Source organism: Procambarus clarkii, chromosome 87 (assembly GCF_040958095.1).
Source record: "Procambarus clarkii isolate CNS0578487 chromosome 87, FALCON_Pclarkii_2.0, whole genome shotgun sequence".
NCBI classification, from domain to species: Eukaryota; Metazoa; Arthropoda; class Malacostraca; order Decapoda; family Cambaridae; genus Procambarus; species Procambarus clarkii.
In genome coordinates, this window is record NC_091236.1 from 3,156,611 (window position 1) to 3,183,891 (window position 27,281).

A 27,281-nucleotide genomic window follows, 5' to 3' on the forward strand; every position below is an offset into this window, starting at 1 on the left:
GAGATGAAGGAGGGAGTAGGGGGGTGAGGGCGAGATGAAGGGAGAGTTGAGGGTGATGGCGAGATGAAGGGCGAAAGGGAGTTAGGGGAGGTAAGGAAAGGGAAGGTAAGGTGGAAAGGTAAAGGATGTGAGGAAAATAAGGTGTGATATGACCGTGTGATTATTATTACCATGTGAATGACTGTTTACATAGCTGAGTACACACAAGAGTATTGAAGGTAAGGTGCGATATGACCATGTGATTTTTATTACTGTGTGAGCAAGCATGTTGAAGGATATTGAAGGAGAGGATATGTTTACTTTTGAAAAAGGTGACAGACTGGAGAGCGTCTTGATCTGAAATAATTAAGTTTAATGAACTAAGGCGGAGGACGGGAATTAGAAGTCGGTAATTTACTTGTTGATTTATTTTATAGGAGCCTGAAATGCATTTGGGGTTTTAAATCTTAGGGGATTTGGACTGATAATAATTAACTTACCGGAGCGAGCTAAGGCAGGGGACAAGAACTAGAATTCGGTAACTCTATTTTCTTTACTTTGCACAGTAAGAAGTATGTCTGCTTTAAATTTCGGGAAAATTGACCTGGTACTAAAGAACTTGGACAAATAAACTAAGGTGACGGACGGGAGTTGGAGGTCAGTTATTGTTTGGATCTATTTCACTCTGTCTGAAATACAGCGATTTTAAATTTCAGGGAAATTGGTCTGTTACTAAAGAAGATACGAGAGAGACCTACAGCGGAGGACAGGAGCTGGAAATCGTTAAATTATTGTATTTTTACTGTGTGAAATAAAGTGGGGTTAAATTTCCGGGAAATTCTTAAGGTATTACCGAAGATACGAAAGGGGGTTAAGACGAGGACAGGAGCTAGAGCTCAGTAACTGCATTAATTTGATTTGACTACGTCTGAAATACAAGTTTGTTAAATTTCAGGAGGAATTGTACTGATAGTAATGAATCTACGACAGGAGGACTAAGGATTGTTGTTATTGTTAAAGATTCGCTACCTGGAACAAAGTTCCAAGTAGCACGGGCTATGGTGAGCCTGTAGTACTAAGGAGGGGACATGAGCTACTGCTCAGTAATTGTTTTGATTACTACAAAATACTACATTTGTAGTACAAAAGTACTACATCTGAAATATGACATCTAAAATTGGGCTATTAGTAGCAAAACCTTATTTATATGCAATCTCTGATAAATTTCAGTCTTCAAATTGTCTCTGTTATATTTTGGTCTTTAACTGGACTTTAATTAATTTTTGGTCTTACAGCTGAACTCTGTCTCATTTTGGTCTACAAATGGTGTCTGAAATTATTTCTGTCTTTTAATGGACTCTGATGAAAATTGGTCTTCTACTGGATTCTGAATTATTTTTTCGGTCATATATGGTCTTTGAAATTGTTTGGTGTAAAATGGTCTCTGTATTATTTCGGTCTTCAACTGGTCTTCGAATATTTTTGGGCACAAACTGGATTCAGGCATTATTTCGGTATCAGCTGGTCACTGAATAATTTTGGTCGTAAAAATGAAGTCGGTTTTGATTGAACGATTTTCGGTCTTCAACTGGACTTCGATTAATTTCGTTTTTTTAATGATCTCTGGTTTATTTCGGTCTTCACATGGACACTGAATAATTTAGGTCTGAAAATGATCTCTCAAGAAAATCGATCTTCAAATAGTCTCTGAATAATTTTCGGTCTATATACAGTTGAAATAGCCGTAAATGGGTATAAAAACTAAAAGTCATGGCTAAGATGTCTATTTTTCTTAACAAAACTTCTAAGAACAAATTTTCTATAAATGGTCTTTTTGAATAATCTTGAATCTTAAACTCTTAAATAAACTTCTATGAACTATAAACTCTTAAATAAACTTCTATGAACTATAAACTGAACACTAATTTTTTTTAATTTCTCCATAAGAACTCTTTAAGAACGTATGAGGGATTTTTGGTCTGAATTTTCCCCATAAGAAACCTTTAAGAGCTCAGCGGCGACATTCTTAAAAAATATCTGCTTATGACCACAGAGTATATTTTCAGTACGACAGGAGCGGACTTTGCCCCTGATTTTTTATATAACAACTAGCAGTACCCGGCCTCGTGTGCTGTGGCTCAGCAACACATGTGCGTTGCTGAGCCACAGAAACCTTCCCTGTCCCCCAGTCCTCCCCACCTTTCCCCCCTCACCAGTCTCCCCGGCCTCCCAACCATTCCCCACTCCACCATCCCCTTGTCCTCCCCACCATGCCCCACTCCCCTGTCCCTTTGTCCTCCCCACAATTTTCCATTCTCCACGTCCCCACCATCCCAAACTCCCCCATCCCCTTGTCCTTTCCCACCATTACCCCCTCCCTTGTCCCCTCGTCCTCCCCACCATCCCTCACTTCCGTCACCTCGTCATCCCCACCATTCCCCACTCCCTTGTCCGATGCCTTCCCAAATGGTCTGATGTTCCCATCAGAAAATTGGGAACATCAATTGATCTGATGTTCCAATCACTGAAATATAAGAAAAACAGTTAAAAAATTTAATGAAAATATGAAAAAAATAAAAAAAATAAAGTATACTCACGAAATGAACGGTATGGAAAACAACACAGCTCAATTCCAACGCAATTCACACAAAATAATTAAATCAAAATGAAAATAAATAAAAAATCTATGAAAATTTACCAATGCATTCAGAAACATTGAAATTGAATTGTAATATATTTAGTATAGCATGTGTGTTGCTCTTACATGCAACAGATGGAGCTGTTTTTCACGAAAAGCATAGTTTTACCTGTCACAGGATACTTAGGAAATGAACGGTATGGTAATCAAACAGCTCAATTCCAACACAATGTCACACAAAATAATTCAATAACAAATAAAATAAATCGAAATCTATGAAAATAAAATTTATTAATGTAGTCGGAAACATTGAAATGGAATTCGTGACATATTTAGTATAGTGTGCATGTTGCTATTATATGCGACAGATGGGGCTGTTTTTAAAAAATGCATGTTTTTACCTGTCACAGGTGTGGCATCTATATAGTAGGTATATAAAAAGACGCGCCTATTCGAATGCAATGCTGTGTCAAAATGTCAAAGCAATTGGTGAAAAACTTTTGGAGATTACAGCGTGTGTTGCTCTTACGTCCAACAGATGGCGCTGTTTTTAAAAAAATGCATGTTTTTTCCTGTCACAGGTGAGGCATGTATATAGTAGATGTATAAAAGGACGCGCCTATTCGAATGCAACGTTGTATCAAAATTTCAAAGCAATGGGTAAAGAGGTATCGAAGATTTCTCTCACATGAAAAACATATAAAAGACACAGTTTTCCAAAAAGCATGTTTTCCCCCCGTCACAGACCTGACATCTATATAGTTTGTATATAAAAACCTATTAGGATGCGAATGGAACGTTGTGTGAAAATTTCAAAGGAATCGGTGAAGAACTTTCGGAGATTAGTGATTTTGAACGAACGAACATTTCCATTTTTATTTATATAGATTTCATTACAAACTTCTATGAACTCTGAAATTATTTTTGGTCTGAATTTTCCCCATAAAAATCATTGAACTCTAAATCGGAAACTGGGAAATTTATCAGGAAACCCCACAGCCTAAACATGACTTTTCAAAATATACTTGGTAACCCCACAGCCTAAACATGACTTTCAAAATATACTTGGTAACCCCACAGCCTAAACATGACTTTTCAAAATATACTTGGTAACCCCACAGCCTAAACATGACTCTTCAAAATATACTTGGTAACCCCACAGCCTAAACATGACTTTTCAAAATATACTTGGTAACCCCACAGCCTAAACATGACTTTTCAAAATATACTTGGTAACCCCACAGCCTAAACATGACTTTTGCAAAAACCAAATATTTGTGTTCAGACTGTCATCCCTACTACTCGCACTATCCAAGTGATAATGGTTGCCATGCATAGTGAGTATTGACTCTTATACAGTTCTAAGAGAAATGATCAATACTAAGAATGTTTTAAAGGACTTAGTGGAAGTATGTAGTGTTAAAAAATACTTTCTTTCTTCTTTTCAGTTGACTGCAATGCTTATGTGGTGGATGGTGCGGGAGCATGAGCAGGTATGTGGTATATGATGTGGGAGCGAGGGCAGGTGTGTGGTGGATGATGCGGGAGGGAGGGCAGGTATGTGGTGGATGATGCGGGAGGGAGGGCAGGTATGTGGTGGATGATGCGGGAGGGAGGGCAGGTATGTGGTGGATGATGCAGGAGCGAGGGCAGGTGTGTGGTGGATGATGTCTGAGCGAGGGCAGGTATGTGGTGGATGATGCGGGAGGGAGGGCAGGTATGTGGTGGATGATGCGGGAGGGAGGGCAGGTATGTGATGGATGATGCGGAGGGAGGGCAGGTATGTGGTGGATGATGCGGGAGGGAGGGCAGGTATGTGGTGGATGATGCGGGAGGGAGGGCAGGTATGTGGTGGATGATGCGGGAGGGAGGGCAGGTATGTGGTGGATGATGCGGGAGGGAGGGCAGGTATGTGGTGGATGATGCGGGAGGGAGGGCAGGTATGTGGTGGATGATCCGGGAGGGAGGGCAGGTATGTGGTGGATGATGCGGGAGGGAGGGCAGGTATGTGGTGGATGATGCGGGAGGGAGGGCAGGTATGTGGTGGATGATGCGGGAGGGAAGGCAGGTATGTGGTGGATGATGCGGGAGGGAGGGCAGGTATGTGGTGGATGATGCGGGAGGGAGGGCAGGTATGTGGTGGATGATGCGGGAGGGAGGACAGGTATGTGGTGGATGATGCGGGAGGGAGGGCAGGTATGTGGTGGATGATGCGGGAGGGAAGGCAGGTATGTGGTGGATGATGCGGGAGCGAGGGCAGGTATGTGGTGGATGATGCGGGAGGGAGGGCAGGTGTGTGGTGGATGATGCGGGAGGGAGGGCAGGTGTGTGGTGGATGATGCAGGAGCGAGGGCAGGTATGTGGTGGATGATGCGGGAGGGAGGGCAGGTGTGTGGTGGATGATGCGGGAGGGAGGGCAGGTATGTGGTGGATGATGCGGGAGGGAGGGCAGGTGTGTGGTGGATGATGCAGGAGCGAGGGCAGGTATGTGGTGGATGATGCGGGAGGGAGGGCAGGTGTGTGGTGGATGATGCGGGAGGGAGGGCAGGTGTGTGGTGGATGATGCAGGAGCGAGGGCAGGTATGTGGTGGATGATGCGGGAGGGAGGGCAGGTGTGTGGTGGATGATGCGGGAGGGAGGGCAGGTGTGTGGTGGATGATGCAGGAGCGAGGGCAGGTATGTGGTGGATGATGCGGGAGGGAGGACAGGTATGTGGTGGATGATGCAGGAGCGAGGGCAGGTATGTGGTGGATGACGCGGGAGGAAGGGCAGGTATGTGGTGGATGATGCGGGAGGGAGGGCAGGTATGTGGTGGATGATGCGGGAGGGAGGGCAGGTATGTGGTGGATGACGCGGGAGGGAGGGCAGGTATGTGGTGGATGACGCGGGAGGGAGGGCAGGTATGTGGTGGATGATGCGGGAGGGAGGACAGGTATGTGGTGGATGATGCGGGAGGGAGGACAGGTATGTGGTGGATGATGCGGGAGGGAGGACAGGTATGTGGTGGATGATGCGGGAGGTAGGGCAGGTATGTGGTGGATGATGCGGGAGGGTGGGCAGGTATGTGGTGGATGATGCAGGAGCGAGGGCAGGTATGTGGTGGATGATGCGGGAGGGAGGGCAGGTATGTGGTGGAAGATGCGGGAGGGAGGGCAGGTATGTGGTGGATGACGCGGGAGGGAGGGCAGGTATGTGGTGGATGATGCAGGAGCGAGGGCAGGTATGTGGTGGATGATGCGGGAGGGAGGGCAGGTATGTGGTGGATGATGCAGGAGGGAGGGCAGGTATGTGGTGGATGACGCGGGAGCGAGGGCAGGTATGTGGTGGATGATGCAGGAGCGAGGGCAGGTATGTGGTGGATGATGCAGGAGGGAGGGCAGGTATGTGGTGGATGACGCGGGAGCGAGGGCAGGTATGTGGTGGATGATGCAGGAGGGAGGGCAGGTATGTGGTGGATGATGCAGGAGTGTCTATGTGTATTTTTCGCTCGTTCCCGTGTATTTTAATCAGATGAAAATAGGTAATGAACAAGTATGAATGTGTTCTGTGTCGTTAAGAAGTTAATATTACAGTTAGGAGGCATCAGGACGACCAGGGATCCTTCCCACCAAGACATAGGGCAATCCCAGAGATTCTGCGTGCTAGAGGCTCCAGTTGCTATGGTAACTGACATAGCACAGACTGTGAGAACCAATGAGAGCGAAGCAAGATGATGTCGTCTCACAAGGAAAGCACAAGGATTTGCCTAGGCCGGTTACTTTATGCCTGAGATTCGGAGAGGTCGGATGTTTGTCTCCTGTCGTTTCGTCACAGCTGGACAGATATCGTCAACGGATGCTTGTGAGAGGAGCTGACATTAAAGAAGTTAAGAGACAGTTTCCAGTAGTGAGTGTGAGCCCAGGAGTTGACTTTTTTCCAGATGGTTTCGTCTGGACGATGCAACAGAAAGCTACGTGATGTGTATGTGGTGGTCACCCTGCACCCTCCACCCACTGTTCCGTGTATGTGTTATTAGTCACCCTACACCCTCCACCCACTGTCCCATGTGTGTGTGTGTATGTGGTAGTCACCCTGCACCCTCCACCCACTGTTCCGTGTATGTGTTATTAGTCACCCTGCACCCTCCACCCACTGTCCCGTGTGTGTGTGTATGTGGTGGTCACCCTGCACCCTCCACCCACTGTTCCGTGTATGTGTTATTAGTCACCCTGCACCCTCCACCCACTGTCCCGTGTGTGTGTGTATGTGGTAGTCACCCTGCACCCTCCACCCACTGTTCCGTGTATGTGTTATTAGTCACCCTGCACCCTCCACCCACTGTCCCGTGTGTGTGTGTGTATGTGGTAGTCACCCTGCACCCTCCACCCACTGTTCCGTGTATGTGTTATTAGTCACCCTGCACCCTCCACCCACTGTCCCGTGTGTGTGTGTATGTGGTACTAGTCACCCTTGTTATGACCACAGGTAGACTGGTGAAGTGAGTCTACCAGGTGAAAGTTATTCTACACACCTGACCAGAGATTAAAATATCAGAGGAAGGAAATTTATTAAGTAAACGTCAGCGAGTGATTTTAAAGCATACAAGCTATTGTTATTGTTTTAGATTTAGCTACTCGGAACGAAATGTCCATGTAGCCAGGGGTCTGGTGAGCCCGTAATTGAGTTTGGTTATTCGTGATATCCTTCTTACTCTGATATTTGGATCAAAATTTTAAATGGAGGTGGGGTTTCCTCCTTTTTCCCTGTTTCTTTTTTGCTTCTGTTTTAGTGCACTGGTTTTAGTCTTGTTTTAATAACATTATCTTGGTGGCAGATGTAAGTGCAGAATGTTCACTAGTGAGTCCCATTCTTCAATGGCTTTTCTAATCATTGTAGTCGCTGTGGAATGTGCATCTAATGCAGCTGCTGTCGTTGGATTAATGTTTACTTGATGTGTAGGGCTTCAGTATCTTCACATTCCAGTAAATAGTGCAATAGTGGCGCCTCTGCTTCTGTTCCACTGATATGGCACTCTTTAACTATTGGGTTTATTACCTCCCAGCAGCACTTGTAATGAAGTCTGAGTCTGTGTATGGCTACTGCAATGTCTCTGGATATCTTTTTATCAGGCTTAAAAGATCTAGTACCCAGTCGCTTGTTCGTACCATATCGCAGTGGATCTTCCTTCTGCTACTTTGGCTCTGTGGCAACTGTTGATAGTTGGGAGTATTTTCTTCTTAATTTGCTCCTTAATCTGTGAAAAACTTGGAGGTATTTGAACCTGTACAAGCATACAGGCAGAGGATGAACATCTTATAGAAGTTAGGGGGCATAAGATGTCGACACTTTGTGACGTGACGTGACGCTGGCGGACATTGTAATGCTTCACTTGAGTTGTCACAGTCGTCAGGAATGGACGTACGTCACTGTATCCTGGGAAGATAGAAGAATACGGTTCTAGATAAAGTGTTTGAATGAAGGCTACAGTGTACAACTGGTGAGGAAGCTGTCGAGGACGCGACGTACATCATTTCCCAGTGATTCTGAAGAAATTAGAGATGACCTGACGCCTAGTGGGTGGTCGTGTCTTTGTGGACTCTGATGTGTTATATCCTTGAGTGGAGGTAGCAGGTATTTCTGTGTGGAGCCTGCCAGGCGACTTTGGTTGCTGAAGTCAGGAGGAAAGAGGTTGTGAGAGGCAGTCCTAAAGTGACTTTGTTGGGCGACCCGAGAGTGATGCCACGTTGGAACGCCAGAGTGGGCGCCCTCACGTCTCGAATTCTTCGGTTTGTAAGGGAGAAGTAGTGAAGAAGCTTCACATCTGAAGAAGATTATATGGTGAACTCCAAGTGGGAGCTGAATTTCAAGGTGAAGCAGAACTTCAAGTTGAGGAATAGAACTCCATGGATAGAGCTGAACTTAAAGTGTAGGGGAGCTACACATTTCTTTTGTGTAGCCGTTTGTAGGAGCTTCACAGACATTCAGGTGGGTCTTCGTTTGCAGCAGCATCTGCAGGAGTGCCTAACTGATTTTCGTGGACCCAAATAGATGTTCTTAAGGGTGGGCCTCGAGAAATAGAACAGATAATCATATGGACACATTGATGTATGAGGGAGCAGTTGGTTGCGAACTGATAACATGCAGCAGCCAAATACGGTTATTTGAAGGAGACCCGAGGTGATATTGGAGTGTTATTGGTCTGTAGGAGCCTAGGGATGGCTGCACTGTAATATTATCTTTTTATATATTGTTTTCATGTATTTGTTTGCATGTAATAAATGTTTGTATATTAATAGCTGATTTTCGCCCTTGTCCCGATGAGGCTTTCTGGATGGTGAGAGAGAGAGAGAGAGACACACACATGGTTACAAATTGGGTGACAGAAGACAATAACTCACTAAGGTGGATTTAGGGGAATATCCCACAACAAGGAACGAGTGGGGGAGTCATGGCGGCTCGAGTGTGTGTGTGTACTAATGACAACTAGGCCAGTTTAGAGCTGCACCCCCGAATAAAGGTGACGCTGAACCCCTTTCCAATAACAAAATGATTACAGTGTGATCTCCCAACTATTTGAAAGCACTCCAGTATCCATTGCTGATCGACTGACGGCAGCAAAAATGTGGTTGCTGTGGTCGGTCTTATTTTTATCACGGAGTGGTTTGGGGTCTCTGTTCTTCGGTAAGCAAGTATCAGTGTGGTTCAATAACCAGTTTCATAAATCTGTAACCCCCTGATTTAGAATTTGCCTTCCGAAACAGTAGAAAAGACTCAACTGTCAGACGGCGGCGATGCCTCTTCCAGGCTGCACGCTTACAGCAGACAGCCCAAGCACGAACCCACTTCCGCGTTCCCCGAGAGGAAGAGCGAGGAATAGAGTGGAGGGCAGCGTCAAAGACAGTGTCATGAAAAAGAAGGAGGGCGTGAGGGAGAGGCAGAACGGAGAGGTCGAAAATAGTAGCATGGAGAGTATAGAGGCGCCAGTCAGTCTCGGCAAACCGCTACCTAGGGAAAGAGAGAGGAGGGTGAAAAGAAAAAAGGTAACAAGGATAGGAAAATGGTCACTGCCATGGAGGTCATCAAGGACCCGCCACCCGAAATCTAAGGAAAGGGATGACGAGCACAGAGAAAGATCGAGACAGGAAAGCGAGCGAGTCCGAGTGTTCAAATGAGTGGGCTCACCAGAATTCAGAAGAGACAGGGAAGAAGAGAGGATGAAAGGTTCAAGGAGGCGACCCCGGGTGTTTGTCAGCACATCACCCTAAAGGGAATGACGAGAATAGAAATCACCCAGCATAAGCACAGGCTCTGGCAAGGAGTCTAAGAGGTGTTTAAGATCGGGAAGAGAAAGTGGGACACTAGGGAGGAGATAAATGGAACAAACTGTGTACCATTTACGCACAAAGACACGGGCAGCAGAACAGTGGAGAGGTGATGAAAAAAGTAAGGGGACGAAGGAACATCTGAGCAAATCAAGAGAGCAGAAGAGTTATAGGGCCCCAGCAACAGTTGGGGGGGGGGATAAGAATAGCCACGGAAGCGACCAGGACGAGCACCAAGCAAACTGTGAAATTGAAAGTTGTAGGTCAAGGAAATTGGCGTAATATCCATGGATGTTCCACTGAAGAATAGACATCGACAAAAAGAGAAAGGATAACAACAGAGAATAAAGAAGAAAGAAAGGTGAAAAAGGAACACAGCACGTTAAAGAAGCACAGGGTCAGGATCAGGGTCAGCGAAGTCAGGGTTAGATGGCATGGGTAAATTGAGTAAAGAAGGAGGGAAAAGAGTGGGAAGACAGACCAGAGGTGGACAAGCAGGGTTTGGAGGAGAAGGAGGAGGAGACAACTGAGAGAGGCAGGCAAGGAGAGCAGGAGGAGGAGGGGCAGAAAGAGGGGGAGCGCACCTCAGCAAGGGCAGTAACCGAGACGGAACCGGGGGCTAAAGAAACCTCCACAGTAGGAACAGGGAGCTCTGCCACCAAAGCGGGAGGGGAAGGAACGATAGAATCAGAGATAAGAGGCGAAGAAGAAAGCGAAGCCTTCTTACCTACCGAGGAGGAAGAAGGAGAAAAGCCAGGTTTTCGCTTCTGACTCAAAGAGACAGGTGTCCCACAACAATGTACTGGGCAACAGACTCTAGCGTCTCAATAGAAGAAGAGCGAGAGCGAACAACCTGACCACCAGGAGAGTGATGGACATCGTCCCGCACAGTCAGGCGGCGCGGAGAACCAAGAGATGGGGAAGAAGGATGGGAAGGAGGACCAGAGGGAAAGGAGAAAGAAGACACATCAGACATGACAGACTGGGTACAAAGAAGGGGAGCCCTAGACAGAGAACCAGGAGGGGGACCCTCCAGGACAGAACGGAAGGAAACAGGGGGAGGAGGTGGTGGGCGTGTCCGGGTCTAAGGCTTGGAAACAGTTGTGAGACTGAGGAAGGTGGGAAGGACGAGAAGAGGAAGAGCGCACCACGCGAGCATAAGAGACGCCAGCGAAAGGAGGGAGATGATGAACTTGGCGCCTAGCCTCCGGAAAAGACAAACGGTCCCGGTGCTTCAAGATGAGGACGGCTGCCTCAAGTTTGTAACGAATACACGTGCAGGAGAAGGTAGTGTGGGCCCTGACTGCAATTGAGGCAGTGGGCCTGGGGAGAAGTGCACTCCAACTTAGTCACCCTCGCCTCCACACATGGGACAGAAGGAGACAGGACTAGAGCACTTGAGGGCACCATGCCCAAACCTCCAGCCCTTATTACAGAGCCGTGGAGATGGAATATACTCCTGAACGGAGCATCTGGCACTAGCAAGAATAAAAGAGGGCGGAAGGGTCCTACCATCAAAGGTAATCTTTGCAACCCGAAGGGGCTGACGGCGACGACCACGAGGGAGACGGGTAACGGTATCCACCTGAAGGAGAGAATGACCCTGGGCCTCGAGGATATGCTTGATATCCTCGTGGCAGTCTTTTAGATTTCTAACACCGGTTGCAACATGGTGCGGGAGGAGAACAGTCCCAACACTGGCATTTAACCGAGCCTTCTTGGAGACCCAAACACGGGTCTCGCCAATGCAGGATAAGGCGGCCAATCGAGCAGCTGCATCCTGAGAAGCAGCAGCAACGACACGGGTACCAAGACGGGTGGGGTTGAAGGTGACAGAGGCATCTACTGGATCTACAAGATGCCTATGAAGGGAAAAATCGTCAGGAGAGGTTGAATCTAAAGGATGGAGATCAAAGTACTTAGTCCATGTAGCAAGACCAAACAAAGCATGGTATGAATTAGTATGTGAAGGGAGCATACGAGAGCGGGCCGTAGCGGGGACAGCGATGAGAACCTTTAGAGAGAGACGGGTCATAAGGCGCAGTAGTCACAATAAGAGATGGAGCCGTGCAAGGGGACGAGGCGCTCACCACAGCAGGCTTGGGGCTCGACCCAACCACAGAGGAGGGAGGGGAGCAGGGAGGAAGAGTCCGGTCTGGGCCTAAACCGGGCCCAGTAGCGGAGGCTACAGAGCCCGGCCTTCCAGGACGGTCCGACTCAGGGGCCTGGTCGCCCACCCCATGAGCCTGGGTAGAGAAGTCGTGTCGTCATCCATGCAGCAAACAATTTCAAAAGTTTGGGACCTGGAACCAAGGGATACCACCTACCAGGGCAGCCAGGGAGGCCGAGCGCGGGCCTGTGCAGGAAGGGTGTGTCGTCCCCAGCGGTGCTCCCCCTTTTCAACAGGGAAGTCCTACTACAACGTCCATTCTCCCACAATGGTGCTAAGACCCCCATTCCCCCATCGCCCCAGCCTAGACACCCAACCATCCACTCTGGACGGCCCCTGACGGGCGACCCATCCAGTGGGTGGTCCGATGGCTCACAAGAACCCTACGTGGCGCCCTTCTGCACGTACGCCACCCCAAGAGGGGGGCAGGAGAGAGGGCAAAGGCAACCCACACAGGTCCCAGGGAGGTGTACGTGAGCAAGGCAAGGAGGCACCACGGCAAGGAGGCACCACGGCAAGGAGGCACCACGGCAAGGAGGCACCACGGCAAGGAGGCACCACGGAGGGGAGTTGATGGCTAGCCTTCACTAAAATTTCCTTGTTCCCTCAAGCCCTGCCTGACCTCTCAGAGGCTGACCCGAGGCTCGTTGCCAAATTAATCTTTGAAATTAATAACTAAAATCCAGTGTTTGTCACTAAAGATGACTTCTAATTCCAAAACAACATGGGCATTCTCTAGATCCTCGAGCCAGGCTAATTACAATAATCAGTAGCACTTGTATTACACTAATTTACATGATTTAACAAATAAGTTTGTAGGTATCTATTTATCAGTGACGACACATGTGTCTTACATATATTCAAATCTTACTGACGTCAACCGTCTCTTTGATACCATCCAAGACTTATTCCTTATACCCAATTGACGTTAGTTTTTAACATAAGAACTTACCCATGATTGATAATTCCTCCTAATTCTGTAATACATTCATAATTCTCCTAGTTTGATGTTTTGTCACTGGAGGAGAGTGGCGCCACCGTTTTCTACACTAATCCCTAGGGATGATCTAGGCTACCAGTTAGGTCACCCCCCAACTCACTACCAACTTTCAATGTTACATCTATGGTCTTTCTATATTAACAGTACTACTGTTACACTGGGGCCGCATACTCCAGGATTGGTCTGGAGGTGTGTGTGTACTCACCTATTTGTGCTTGCGGGGGTTAAGCTTGTCTCTTTGGTCCCGCCTCTCAACTGTCAATCAACTGGTGTACAGATTCCTGAGCCTACTGGGCTCTATCATATCTACATTTGAAACTATGTATGGAGTCAGGCTCCACCACATCACTTCCTAGTGCATTCCATTTACCAACTACTCTGACACTGAAAAAAGTCTTTCTAATGTCTCTGTGGCTCATTTGGGTACTCACTTTCCACATGTGTCCCCTTGATCGTGTTCCACCCGTGCTGAAGAGTTGTCTTTGACCACTCTGTCAATTCCCCTGAGAATTTTGTAGGTGGTTACCATGTCTCCCCTTTCTCTTCTGTTTTCCAGGGATGTGAGGTTCAGCTCCTTCAGCCTTTCCTCGTAGCTCATGTCTCTCAGTTCAGGGACAAGTCTGGTGGCATACCACTGAATTTTCTCTAACTTTGTCTTGTGTTTAACTATATATGGACTCCAGGCAGGAGCTGCATATTCCAGGATTGGTCTGACATAATTGGTAAACAGGGTCCTGAACGATTCCTTACCTAAGTTTCTAAAGGCAGTTCTTATGTTTGCCAATCTAGCTATGCCGCAGATGATATCCTTTTCATGTGGGCCTTTGGGGACAGGTTCGGTGTGATATCAACCCCCAGATCTTTCTCTCTATTTGACTCATGAAGGATTTCACCTCCCAGATGGTACCTTGTGTTCAGCCTTCTGCCCCCGTCACCTAATTTCATTACTTTATACTTTCCTGAGTTGAACTTTAGCAGCTATTTTCTAGACCATTCCTCCAGTTTGTCCAGGTCATCCTGTAGTCTCTGTCTATCTTCATCTGTCTTGATTCTTCTCATAATTTTTGTATCATCAGCAAACATTGAGAGGAATGAGTCTATACCCTCTGGAAGATCATTTGCATATATTAGAAACAAAATGGGTCCAAGTACAGAGCCCTGTGGGACTCCGCTGGTGACACCTCGCCACTCTGATGTGTGTGTGTGCGTGTGTGTGTGTGTGTGTGTGTGTGTGTGTGTGTGTGTGTGTGTGTGTGTGTGTGTGTGCGTGTACTCATCTAGTACTCACCTAGTTGTGGTTGCGGGGGTTGAGCTTTGGCTCTTTGGTCCCGCCTATCAACCGTCAATCAACTGGTGTACAGATTCCTGAGCCTACTTGGCTCTGTCGTATCTACATTTGAAACTGTGTATGGAGTCAGCCCCCACCACATCACTTCCCAGTGCATTCCATTTATTAACTATTCTGACACTGAAAAAGTTCTTTCTAATGTCTCTGTGGCTCATTTGGGTACTCAGCTTTCACCTGTGTCCCCTTGTGCGTGTACTGCCTGTGTTAAATAATCCACCCTTGTCCACCCTGTCAATTCCCTTGAGAATTTTATATGTGGTGATCATGTCTCCCCTAGCTCTTCTGTCTTCCAGCGACGTGAGGTGTAGTTCACGTAGCCTGTCCTCATAACTCATGCCTCTTAGTTCTGAAACTAGCCTAGTGGCATACCTCTGGACTTTTTCCAGCTTCGTCTTGTGCTTGACTAGATACGGGCTTCACGCTGGGGCTGCATACTCCAGGATTGGTCTTACATATGTGGTATACAAGGTTCTGAATGATTCCTTGCACAGGTTTCTGAAAGCCGTTCTGATGTTAGACAGCCTCACATAGGCCGCTGATGTTATTCTTTTGATGTGGGCTTCTGGAGACAGGTTTGGCGTGATATCAACTCCTAGATCTTTCTCTCTGTCCGTTTCGTGAAGGACTTCATCTCCAATTCGGTATCCAGTGACTGGCCTCCCAGTTCCTCCTCCTAGTTTCATTACCTTACATTTGCTTGGGTTGAACTTTAGTAGCCATTTGTAGAACCATTCCTTCAGTTTGTCCTCATAATTTTTGCGTCAGCAGCAAACATCGAGAGGAACGAGTCAATTCCTTCTGGGTAATCATTTACGTATATCAGAAACAGTATAGGTCCAAGGACTCCACTGGTGACTCCCCGCCACTCCGAGACCTCATCCCTCACGGTGACGCGATGTGTACTGTTGCTTAGGTACTCCCTTATCCAGTGGAGTAACTTCCCTTTCATTTAATTGCACAATCTTCATCATCTTGCATGGAATGCAAGTTAGGGACACTGGCCTGTAGTTCAGTGCCTCCTGCCTATCACCCTTCTTGTATATTGGGACTACAATGGCCGTCTTCCAAATTTTTGGCAGTTCACCTGTTACCAGTGATTTGTTGTACACCATGGAGAGTGGTAGGCACAGGGCTTCTGCTCCTTCCTTTAGAATCAATGGTGAGATTCCATCCGGGCCTATAGCCTTTGTCACATCCAAATCTAGCAGATGCTTCCTCACCTCCCCACTGGTAATCACCAACTCCTCTAGTGGTGTCTGGCTTGATGTTCCCTCTCTTATCTCTGGAACTTCTGCAGCATGAATTCTGCAGAGTCCATGAGTGGGAGTGCATGTGTGAGAGTGCATGATTGAGAGTTTCTGAATGAGAATGCATGAGTGAGAGTGCCCGAATGAGAATACATGAGTGAGAGTGCCCGAATGAGAATGCATGAGTGAGAGTGCCCGAATGAGAATGCATGAGTGAGAGTGCCTGAATGAGAGTGCATGAGTGAGAGGGAGTGGGACATCTCTTCTTCTTCTTCTTGTTGATAGTAGGTGCAGTTTGCATGAAGGGTTTGTCCTCCCGATGACTGCAACAGTACTGATGTTGTTGGACGCGTTTATGTTGAAGATGATCGGAGCTACCAAGGTGCTTGTTGCTTTGTGCTGTAGATAGAGGAACGGTGATTAAAACAGAGGTGTGTGTTGTAGGGAGACTTGCCGCACCGTAGGGCGGGTGTGTTGTGTTTATGGCGTCAGCTGATCCTTGGTGTTGCGACGAGGCAGTTGTTGTCTGTGTTTAGCTGTTGGTGGCGCCAGGTATAAATGTGGCGCGGGTCACATGTGACCCAATTTGTTGGTCGATTGGAGATATTTAGCCAGTGCTTTGACTATTTGGTATTTTTCTTGTGACGAGTGGTCACCTCCACCTAATATATGCTCGATGGTGAAGGGTATTTTAAGTGCGATAAAGACTTGTTTGAAATTTACTCTGGCACTATAATGTCGGAAGCAGTGCAGGAGATAGTGTTCGACTGTTTCAGGCACCTGACAGTGAGTACAGAGTTCGTTGATGTCTGTTCTGTACTTAGAGCTGTGTGCTGCTAGTTTGGTGTGTCCAGCCTTAATCTGGTCATCGTTACATCAATTTCTCTGCTTTATATCGAATATGAGTGAGAGTAAGTAACGTTAGTGTTAGTTAATGTGTGTGACTGAGTTAGTGTGTGACTTACACGTATGAGAGGACTTACCTGAGAGTGAGAGAGAGAGAGAGAGAGAGAGAGAGAGAGAGAGAGAGAGAGAGAGAGAGAGAGAGAGAGAGAGAGAGGAGAGAGAGAGAGAGAGACGTACCTGAGAGAGAGAGAGAGAGAGAGAGAGAGAGAGAGAGAGAGAGAGAGAGAGAGAGAGAGAGAGAGAGAGAGAGAGACGTACCTGAGAGAGAGAGAGAGAGAGAGAGAGACGTACCTGAGAGAGAGAGAGAGAGAGAGAGAGAGAGACGTACCTGAGAGAGAGAGAGAGAGAGAGAGAGAGAGACGTACCTGAGAGAGAGAGAGAGAGAGAGAGACGTACCTGAGAGAGAGAGAGAGAGACGTAGCTGAGAGACAGAGAGAGTGACGTACCTAAGAGACAGAGAGAGTGACGTAGCTGAGAGAGAGAGAGAGAGAGAGACGTACCTGAGAGAGAGAGAGAGACGTAGCTGAGAGACAGAGAGAGAGTGACGTACCTGAGAGAGAGAGAGAGAGACGTAGCTGAGAGACAGAGAGTGACGTACCTGAGAGACAGATAGAGAGTGACGTACCTGAGAGTGAGTGACATACCTGAGTGAGGGACATGGGTTGAGGTCCTGGTCGTCTGGGGAGAGTGTCACAGGACAGGGAGTAGTGCCGGGCCTGCATGTGGGTGATGAAGCCTCCATGACGCAGGTTCCTCATGCTGCTCCACCCCCGGTCACGGCACGCGTCATGCAACACAAGGTCACGCGTCATGCAACTCAAGGTCACGTGTCATGCAACACAAGGTTACGCGTCATGCAACACAAGGTCACGTGTCATGCAACACAAGGTCACGTGTCATGCAACACAAGGTCACGCGTCATGCAACACAAGGTCACGTGTCATGCAACACAAGGTCACGCGTCATGCAACACAAGGTCACGCGTCATGCAACACAAGGTCACGTGTCATGCAACACAAGGTCACGCGTCATGCAACACAAGGTCACGCGTCATGCAACACAAGGTCACGTGTCATGCAACACAAGGTCACGCATCATGCAACACAAGGTCACGTGTCATGCAACACAAGGTCACGTGTCATGCAACACAAAGTCACGTGTCATGCAACACAAGGTCACGCATCATGCAACACAAGGTCACGTGTCATGCAACACAAGGTCACGTGTCATGCAACACAAGGTCACGCGTCATGCAACACAAGGTCACGTTTCATGCAACACAAGGTCACGTGTCATGCAACACAAGGTCACGTGTCATGCAACACAAGGTCACGTGTCATGCAACACAAGGTCACGCGTCATGCAACACAAGGTCACGTTTCATGCAACACAAGGTCACGTGTCATGCAACACAAGGTCACGTGTCATGCAACACAAGGTCACGTGTCATGCAACACAAGGTCACGCGTCATGCAACACAAGGTCATGCGTCATACAACACAAGGTCACGTGTCATGCAACACAAGGTTACGTGTCATGCAACACAAGGTTACGCATCATGCAACACAAGGTCACGCGCCATGCAACACAAGGTTACGCGTCATGCAACACAAGGTTACGCGTCATGCAACACAATGTTACGCGTCATGCAAAACAAGGTCACGCGTCATGCAACACAAGGTTACACGTCATGCAACACAATGTTACACGTCATGCAACACAAGGTCACACGTCATGCAACACAAGGTCACACGTCATGCAACACAAGGTCACACGTCATGCAACACAAGGTCACACGTCATGCAAAACAAGGTTACGCGTCATGCAACACAAGGTAACACGTCATGCAACACAAGGTTACGCGTCATGCAACACAAGGTCACACGTCATGCAAAACAAGGTCACACGTCATGCAACACAAGGTTACACGTCATGCAACACAAGGTTACACGTCATGCAACACAAGGTCACACGTCATGCAACACAAGGTCACGCGTCATGCAAAACAAGGTCACGCGTCATGCAACACAAGGTTACACGTCATGCAACACAATGTTACGCGTCATGCAACACAAGGTCACACATCATGCAACACAAGGTCCACACGTCATGCAACACAAGGTCACACGTCATGCAACACAAGGTCACACGTCATGCAACACAAGGTTACACGTCATGCAACACAAGGTCACACGTCATGCAAAACAAGGTCACGCGTCATGCAACACAAGGTTACACGTCATGCAACACAATGTTACGCGTCATGCAACACAAGGTCACACATCATGCAACACAAGGTCACACGTCATGCAACACAAGGTCACACGTCATGCAACACAATGTTACGCGTCATGCAACACAAGGTCACACATCATGCAACACAAGGTCACACGTCATGCAACACAAGGTCACACGTCATGCAACACAAGGTCACACGTCATGCAACACAAGGTCACACGTCATGCAACACAAGGTCACACGTCATGCAACACAAGGTCACACGTCATGCAACACAAGGTTACACGTCATGCAACACAAGGTCACGCGTCATGCAACACAAGGTCACACGTCATGCAACACAAGGTTACACGTCATGCAACACAAGGTCACGCGTCATGCAACACAAGGTCACACGTCATGCAACACAAGGTTACACGTCATGCAACACAAGGTCACGCGTCATGCAACACAATGTTACGCGTCATGCAACACAAGGTCACACATCATGCAACACAAGGTCACACGTCATGCAACACAAGGTCACACGTCATGCAACACAAGGTCACACGTCATGCAACACAAGGTCACACGTCATGCAACACAAGGTTACACGTCATGCAAAACAAGGTCACGCGTCATGCAACACAAGGTTACACGTCATGCAACACAATGTTACGCGTCATGCAACACAAGGTCACACGTCATGCAACACAAGGTCACACGTCATGCAACACAAGGTCACACGTCATGCAACACAAGGTCACACGTCATGCAACACAAGGTCACACATCATGCAACACAAGGTCACACGTCATGCAACACAAGGTCACACGTCATGCAACACAAGGTCACACATCATGCAACACAAGGTCACACGTCATGCAACACAAGGTCACACGTCATGCAACACAAGGTCACGCGTCATGGAACACAAGGTCACACGTCATGCAACACAAGGTCACACGTCATGCAACACAAGGTCCCGGAGCAACATATCAGTATATAAACTACAATATCATGAACAATAACAAAGATATGAAGATAACTTTTTCCAACCATATCCAGGGAATTATTCATATAATTAATTATTATTGTAAACTTGGGGAACGTATACAATTAATACAAACATTTAAGACTGCTGCTGTTACTCTTGTCATTACTTCCACTCTTACTTCCACAACAACGAATTCTTCTATAATAATAATAATAATAATAATAATAATAATAATAATAATAATTATTATTATTATTATTATTATTATTATTATTATTATAGATCTTATGAGATCAGTAAATTAGTGTATCTTTCTTCTTTCCCGTGTATTTAACTTTAGATATCTGCAGGGATACTACCAATGTCGAGCCCATCTTTAACTGACAGAATTACTCACATCATAACAGACAGCATCACTCACATCTCTAACAGACAACATCGCTCACATATCTAACAGACAACATCGCACACATCTCTAACAGACAACATCACTCACATATCTAACAGACAACATCACTCACATATCTAACAGACAACATCGCACACATCTCTAACAGACAACATCACTCACATATCTAACAGACAACATCGCTCACATATCTAACAGACAACATCGCACACATCTCTAACAGACAACATCACTCACATATCTAACAGACAACATCACTCACATATCTAACAGACAACATCGCACACATCTCTAACAGACAACATCACTCACATCTCTAACAGACAACATCACTCACATCTCTAACAGACACCATCACTCACATCTCTAACAGACAACATCACTCACATCTCTAACAGACAACATCACTCACATCTCTAACAGACACCATCACTCACATCTCTAACAGACAACATCACTCACATCTCTAACAGACACCATCACTCACATCTCTAACAGACACCATCACTCACATCTCTAACAGACAACATCACTCACATTTTATTAAACTGGTGAATGAGGAAGCTGTTGCGAGGGAAGGCGAAGGCATCATAGTCGACGCGAACAAATTCCTTGGCCAGGTGGAACTTGCAGGGCTGTCCTCTCCTCTCGTACTGCTGGGCGCCGCCAACCACCGAGCTCTGCGTGTCTGTACAAGGCACTCTCATGTACTTAATGAAAGTGCATCAAATGCTATATACATGAGCACCTGTTTAACGTTATGGGATCCGACGCGGACCCTCGCGCTAGTACACGATGCTGGTGGCGACCCTCTCAATTCACATCACATTCCAATCCAATTTCAAACTTAATAAATAGTTTTAAGTTTCATAGTTATCCTTAGATGCATTATTACACAAAATAAATCTTTAAATGTTATTTGTTATGTACAAAACTATATATAAAGTTTATATATATGTTGTATCGTCACGTAAGCTTGAAAGAAATCATAATTATTGAAGAATAAAAAGGCTGCAAATGCCTAGTATTATTTAAAAACTTATTTAATATATTAGCTTTAATAATTCCTAATGAGATTAAATAATTTATTAAATGGAAATTAGGTAAAATTATATAGAACTTGGTGGGAAAATTTCCCAGTCTACTTAATAACTGAATTATCATAATAATTTCTCATGGTCTACTTAAGAATAGAATTATCATAATCATTTTCCGCAGAATTGCTATAACTGACATAACTTTAGGAATTATTTGCTATTAATAACTAGTAATTTCAAAGATGTAAAATTAATGAATTATTAACAACACCAATGAACTTTTTAAGGAAAATAAGTCCACTTGCTTATATAAGTGTGTATTTATTTGTTTACTATTAACGAAATTATAGCAGAGATATTGAAATAAATGTAAAACATTTTTAGGTAGCCTGTAAAACTAATTAATATTAGCTTTTTAATAAGACAATTAAAAAATAATACTATTTATAAATAATATGTAATTTTATGAACAATAAGAAATGTGAAATTATTAACTTTAGTTCATATTATACAACTTAAACGAAAGTAAAAAAAAAAGGGGAGACGGAATTATCAGGGGGAAAAGCACCAAGCCATTACGACTACATAGCACTAGGAAGGGGTCAGGATATGGATTTGGGATACGGCGGGGGAAGGAATGGTGCCCAACCACTTGGATGGGTAAAAATGAGGTTATTTCACTCTGAGTGAGACTTTTGCTGCCACACCAACAATGATGTACTTGATATCAGAATTATATTTGCTTCTTTTGAAAACTATACATGCAGCAATAGTTTCATCAGTAAGTCAGCTGAACCCGTTCTCGCACTTTCGTATTGTCAATATTGACTTATTAAATACGTGCACATGTGACATACTAATTTATTGTGAATATTTTAGTTTACCTTGAAAAGCTTCATAGAAAACACCGACCTTACCTAACCTTCTTAGTATGTTAAGATAAGCATCTTATTGCTTCGTAATTACAATTATTACTTAACCTATTATAGGTATATTATTGCTTCATAATTACAATTATTACTTAACCTATTATAGGTATAGGTTAAGTAAAAATTGTAATTACGAAGCAATAAAATGCTTATCTTAACATACTAAGAAGGTTAGGTAAGGTCGGTGTTTTCTATGAAGCCTTTCAAGGTAAACTAAAATATTCACAATAAATTAGTATGGCCATATATGCATATGCATTTATTTAATAAGTCAATATTGACTGTAAGAAAGTGCGAGAACGGGTTGGTCAGCTCCCAGACTTCACAATGTTCATCACTGAAAACAATGACTCGCCTGAATATGTCGATACAAATACTGTAAATACTGGCAATTTCGATATTTTTCCGACAAAAGTTTTCAGGATGGACTACATCGTGAAACGTCAAAACTTCCTTTTCTGCGTTAGTGTTTTAACCGATTTCGATTTCAATATTAATATTCAATATTCGATTTCAATATTTCATTAACCGGTTTCTTCACAATTTTCTAGTTCAGTTAAATCGACAAATTTTTGCCTCTAAATTGAGCGGATTTGTTAATCAATTAATTGCATCTCAAAATGATCTAAATCAATCTACTGCAACATTTCCATTCAGCGTGTCAAATGTTACACTGTCTGTACACTTCATGATTTTTGCAGTGTCTTCAAATTACCTTAATTAAGTAAATTTGAGAGAAAATTGATCAGCAGTTGAATGGATGATGCTCAAAACTTTGTATTCGAAGGCTTTGAATATCCATTTTCCGGTGAATGGTAAGACCTGTGTGTCTTAGTTTTCTTTGTTGATATCAAGTTTACACAAAATTCTGTTTGATTTCAATGTCTTGTATGTTATCAAACATAACTATTGTTGTGAGGGCTAGTGGTGCCATTGCACTGCACTTTCACTATTTTCTAGATTTCCCCTGGCTGTCCGAGTTATCTTGAGATGACATCGGGGCTTTGCGTCCCCGCGGCCCGGTCCTCGACCAGGTCTCCTTTTTGTTACACCTTCCCCCCCCCCCCCCCATCATCCAGGAAGCAGCCCGTAGCAGCTCTCTAACTCCCAGGTACCTATTGCTAGGTAACAGGGGCATCAGGGTGAAAGAAACATTTTGCCCATTTGTCTCCACCTTCACCGGGGATCAAATCCGGACCCTCAGGACTACGAATCCGAAGCGCTGTCCATTCAACTATCAGAATGGACAGACATATGACCTAAAGGCTTCTCTGAATGCAGGCCATCACAGTCAACTAGGTCAATATCGTCAGGTTGTATATTGATTCCTTTACACGGGTAGTTAGCCTCATAATGGTGTAAACGTCAAGATGTTAATACTACCTAGTCCAGCTGTCATTCCACCGACTTATAACTCAGGAAACATGTATATATCCCTGAACCAAGTCACTTCCCGACGTAGAATGGATCTCTGGATTTTTCAACTATGGAGGATAGTACTGGAGCCAGAGATCCTCCATACATCAGATGAATAGGGTTTAAAAGGTTAGTGTTGGGAGAAGTCTTCCAATAGATAAGTCAGTGGTCGGTTATTTAGCAAGGATTCATGCCTCGCCAGCCACCAAGTTGGACTCGTTGTCTGAAATCATCAACATGGTGGCAGGATCTGCAAGCGGCAAACCTGCGGAAAGTCTGGACTCCTAGCACTCATGACAGGAGTCACTTCCAGGTGATCTCCTCGAGTAGTTACACAAGTAAACCAGGCAGATATTGCCTTGATTGGCTTCTGTCTTTGGTGCCTATATATGGGAACCGACCTGTGAGATTTATATTTATTTAATTTATATGAATTTATATAGAATTTATATTACGTTAATTTATATATTTCGATAGCAATTAGTATGATGTTAAGTGGACTGTATTTCTGCAATAATCTCACAAATCGATCCTTACACATTAGGGGGGTTTATATTAAATTTATATATATGCAGCCAATCAAACTACAGTATTAAACTACATATATTAGTATATAAATTGAGGAGGTTCCTTGTCTTATTGTACAGCAGGCTTAGTCCACCAGGTATAACTAGGATGTAGACACCAAATTATCCTTGTGTGAGGCTAGCTTCCTACACCCCAAGTAACTGATGTACCAAGTCTTGCTTCCTCTTCTTGTTCCTGTCAAAGGGCACTAGCTATAAAGCCGGAATCCTAATATATTACAGCTATATCAGAGAAAACACTGTATATTAAATAATAAGGACCAAGGTTTAATTACCTTTATTAAGCCTTTATTAAGAGGCTCGTTTGCATCCTAACCGGTTCGCCCTTATCTACCAAACATTAATTGGCCAGAAATGATTAGATAAACGGGTTTTGGTAGGACACTTCCCTTTTTTATGTTGACAGCATGTTGATGATGGTAGAACACTTTGATCTCCATAACTCTTTGTCCAGGACAAATTATAGGAGCTGAATTTGCTCCCTGCGCCTCTGGTCTTAACAAACAATGGCTGACCTCTTCACCACCGCTGCTCGGATGCTACTCGCCTACTTTGTCCAGATGTCAGTAAGTGATAGAAGGGTCACATTTACTCTATTTTGATACTGATAATTAAGTTAATTCAAATGAGATGTTTTTATGATGGTAAAAGTCCAAAGACTAATGTATTTCAGAATAATTCCCAACAGAATAGCTGGTGAATTTATAGTACTATGTGGTAATGATATCCCGTTTTCTATTGACGGAAAATTCCACTACAAGCTACATTTTCTATGGGTAACTTGTGTATACAACACTGCAGCAATATTATCTGCCTGTTGCATGTATTATTATTAAATGGTGTCGGGTTTTCCGACACTATAAGTGTTATAGCACCTTTCATTCACCTGGGCTCTAGGAGACTAGAACCGTGGACCCTACGCGTGTAATGCCGACGCTATAATTTTTGGTATAGCACCTGTGAATTCTACACCTTTGGTCTCAAATGGACGAAAGTGTACTACTCATTCCCGCAGGAGTGGTGAAGTTCCTGGGTAAGGACACTGAGCATCATACCTTCTGCAGACAACACATGATTTCAATATAGTTTTACCAGTCTGGTGATGGTGTGGGAGCCAGTACTCTGTCTCAGTGAGGTGAGGGTATTTACAACCCCACCATGATGTGTGCAGTGTTGGTGTATGTGTCTCACAATCAACCTGCTCATCCAGTAATTCTCGGGAAGAAACCATGTGTGTCGTGTTGGTAGAGCGGTTAAGGGATCCTGTTCGCCAGCAGAGTAGTGCTGGCAGCATGGGTTCGAGTCACTTCTGGGGTGTGAGTTTTTAGTTATATATATATGTATATATATATATATATATATATATATATATATATATATATATATATATATGTCGTACCTAGTAGCCAGAACTCACTTCTCAGCTTACTATTCAAGGCCCGATTTGCCTAATAAGCCAAGTTTTCCTGAATTAATATATTTACTATAATTTTTTTCTTATGAAATGATAAAGCAACCCTTTTCTCTATGTATGAGGTCAATTTTTTTTATTGGAGTTAAAATTAACGTAGATATATGACCGAACCTAACCAACCCTACCTAACCTAACCTAACCTATATTTATAGGTAAGGTTAGGTTAGGTAGCCAAAAAAAAGCTAGGTTAGGTTAGGTTAGGTAGGTTAGGTAGACGAAAAAACATTAATTCATGAAAACTTGGCTTATTAGGCAAATCGGGCCTTGAATAGTAGGCTGAGAAGTGCGTTCTGGCTATTAGGTACGACATATATATATATATATATATATGTATGTATATTATTTATAAATATATATATATATATATATATAAAATAATATCCCACAGGTAATTTTCCACTGGATAAGCCAGGGCTGGAGAAAGACAGTCACTTGTTCCCTCATGCTCTGAGGACCTGGCTAGAGCAAAGCCAGGCTTGCCCGCCCACGAGTATTACGTTACCGTGTGCACATCCATGTTAGCGGTGTCTACACTGTGCGGGCATCTGACATTATTTGCCTTGTTGCATGTCTGTCTTTTATGATATCTGTTTTAAAATTTTATAGACCACCTACATAGTTTCAGTATTTTATTGTAGGGTTACTGCGAAGGGGGCCATGCCACCCATGTCTTGTGGCTGGGTGTGCGGCTTCGAAGTTAGATGAGAAACCTTACCCCTTCGAGATTACAAGGGAACGGAATGTAACTATCAGGAGAAAGCGCCAAGCCATTACGACTATATAGAGGTAAGTGAATTCACAAAATGTAAAAAATTTGCACTAAGGTCTTATTGACATTTACACACACACTTCATTCAACGGTCTGAAGTATTTACATAAAATGTTGTTGGGTCTTAACAGAACTGTTGATACTGACCTACGAGAGCGTAAGTACCGTCCGCCACCTTACTGAGGAACTTCCAGCTGGTAAGGTCCGTAGATTTGACTGAGATCATCTTAGACTTCAGCTTCCCGAGGACACCTCTCTCCTGCTCCTGGAGGAGGAGAGTCACAGATTAGAGAAGATGTTGATACTATTACGAATATAATAGTTATGTAATATGTTGTGTGTAGGGAGTGGCGTCGAGTCGGCTGAGTGTTGGCAGACCAAAGGTCGCCATTATTCCTCCCACCAGCTAAATAGTTCCTCAATATATATGACGATTATTTCTAACTGTAGAATTAAGAAAAAAGTTTTGTTAATGAAAAGTGGACTATTTTATATTTGCTAGTCTTTTATGTATCCTAGTGTTAATAGATGTGAATATTGAGAGAATTTTCAAAAGAGCTGGTTGAACATGTATTATTCAGGGCAAGAATCAGCATGCAGGTGCCATCAGTGTCTAAACCAAGATTGTTGGACGGAGGAAGGCTTGAGGGGGGATGACCCAGCGTGGTTTTACAACGCCAGATATTTAAACAGCCATTGGTTGCGCTGATGTACAAGCAGGATAACAGACATTTTAAGTAATACAGAGCATTAAAAATATAGTGAGAGTCCATGTTTCATATCTTATTTTTTGTTCAGCCTAATACTTTTTCTCTGTGGATAAACATTTTCAGTAGGGCTCTGTGAGGATAATGTGT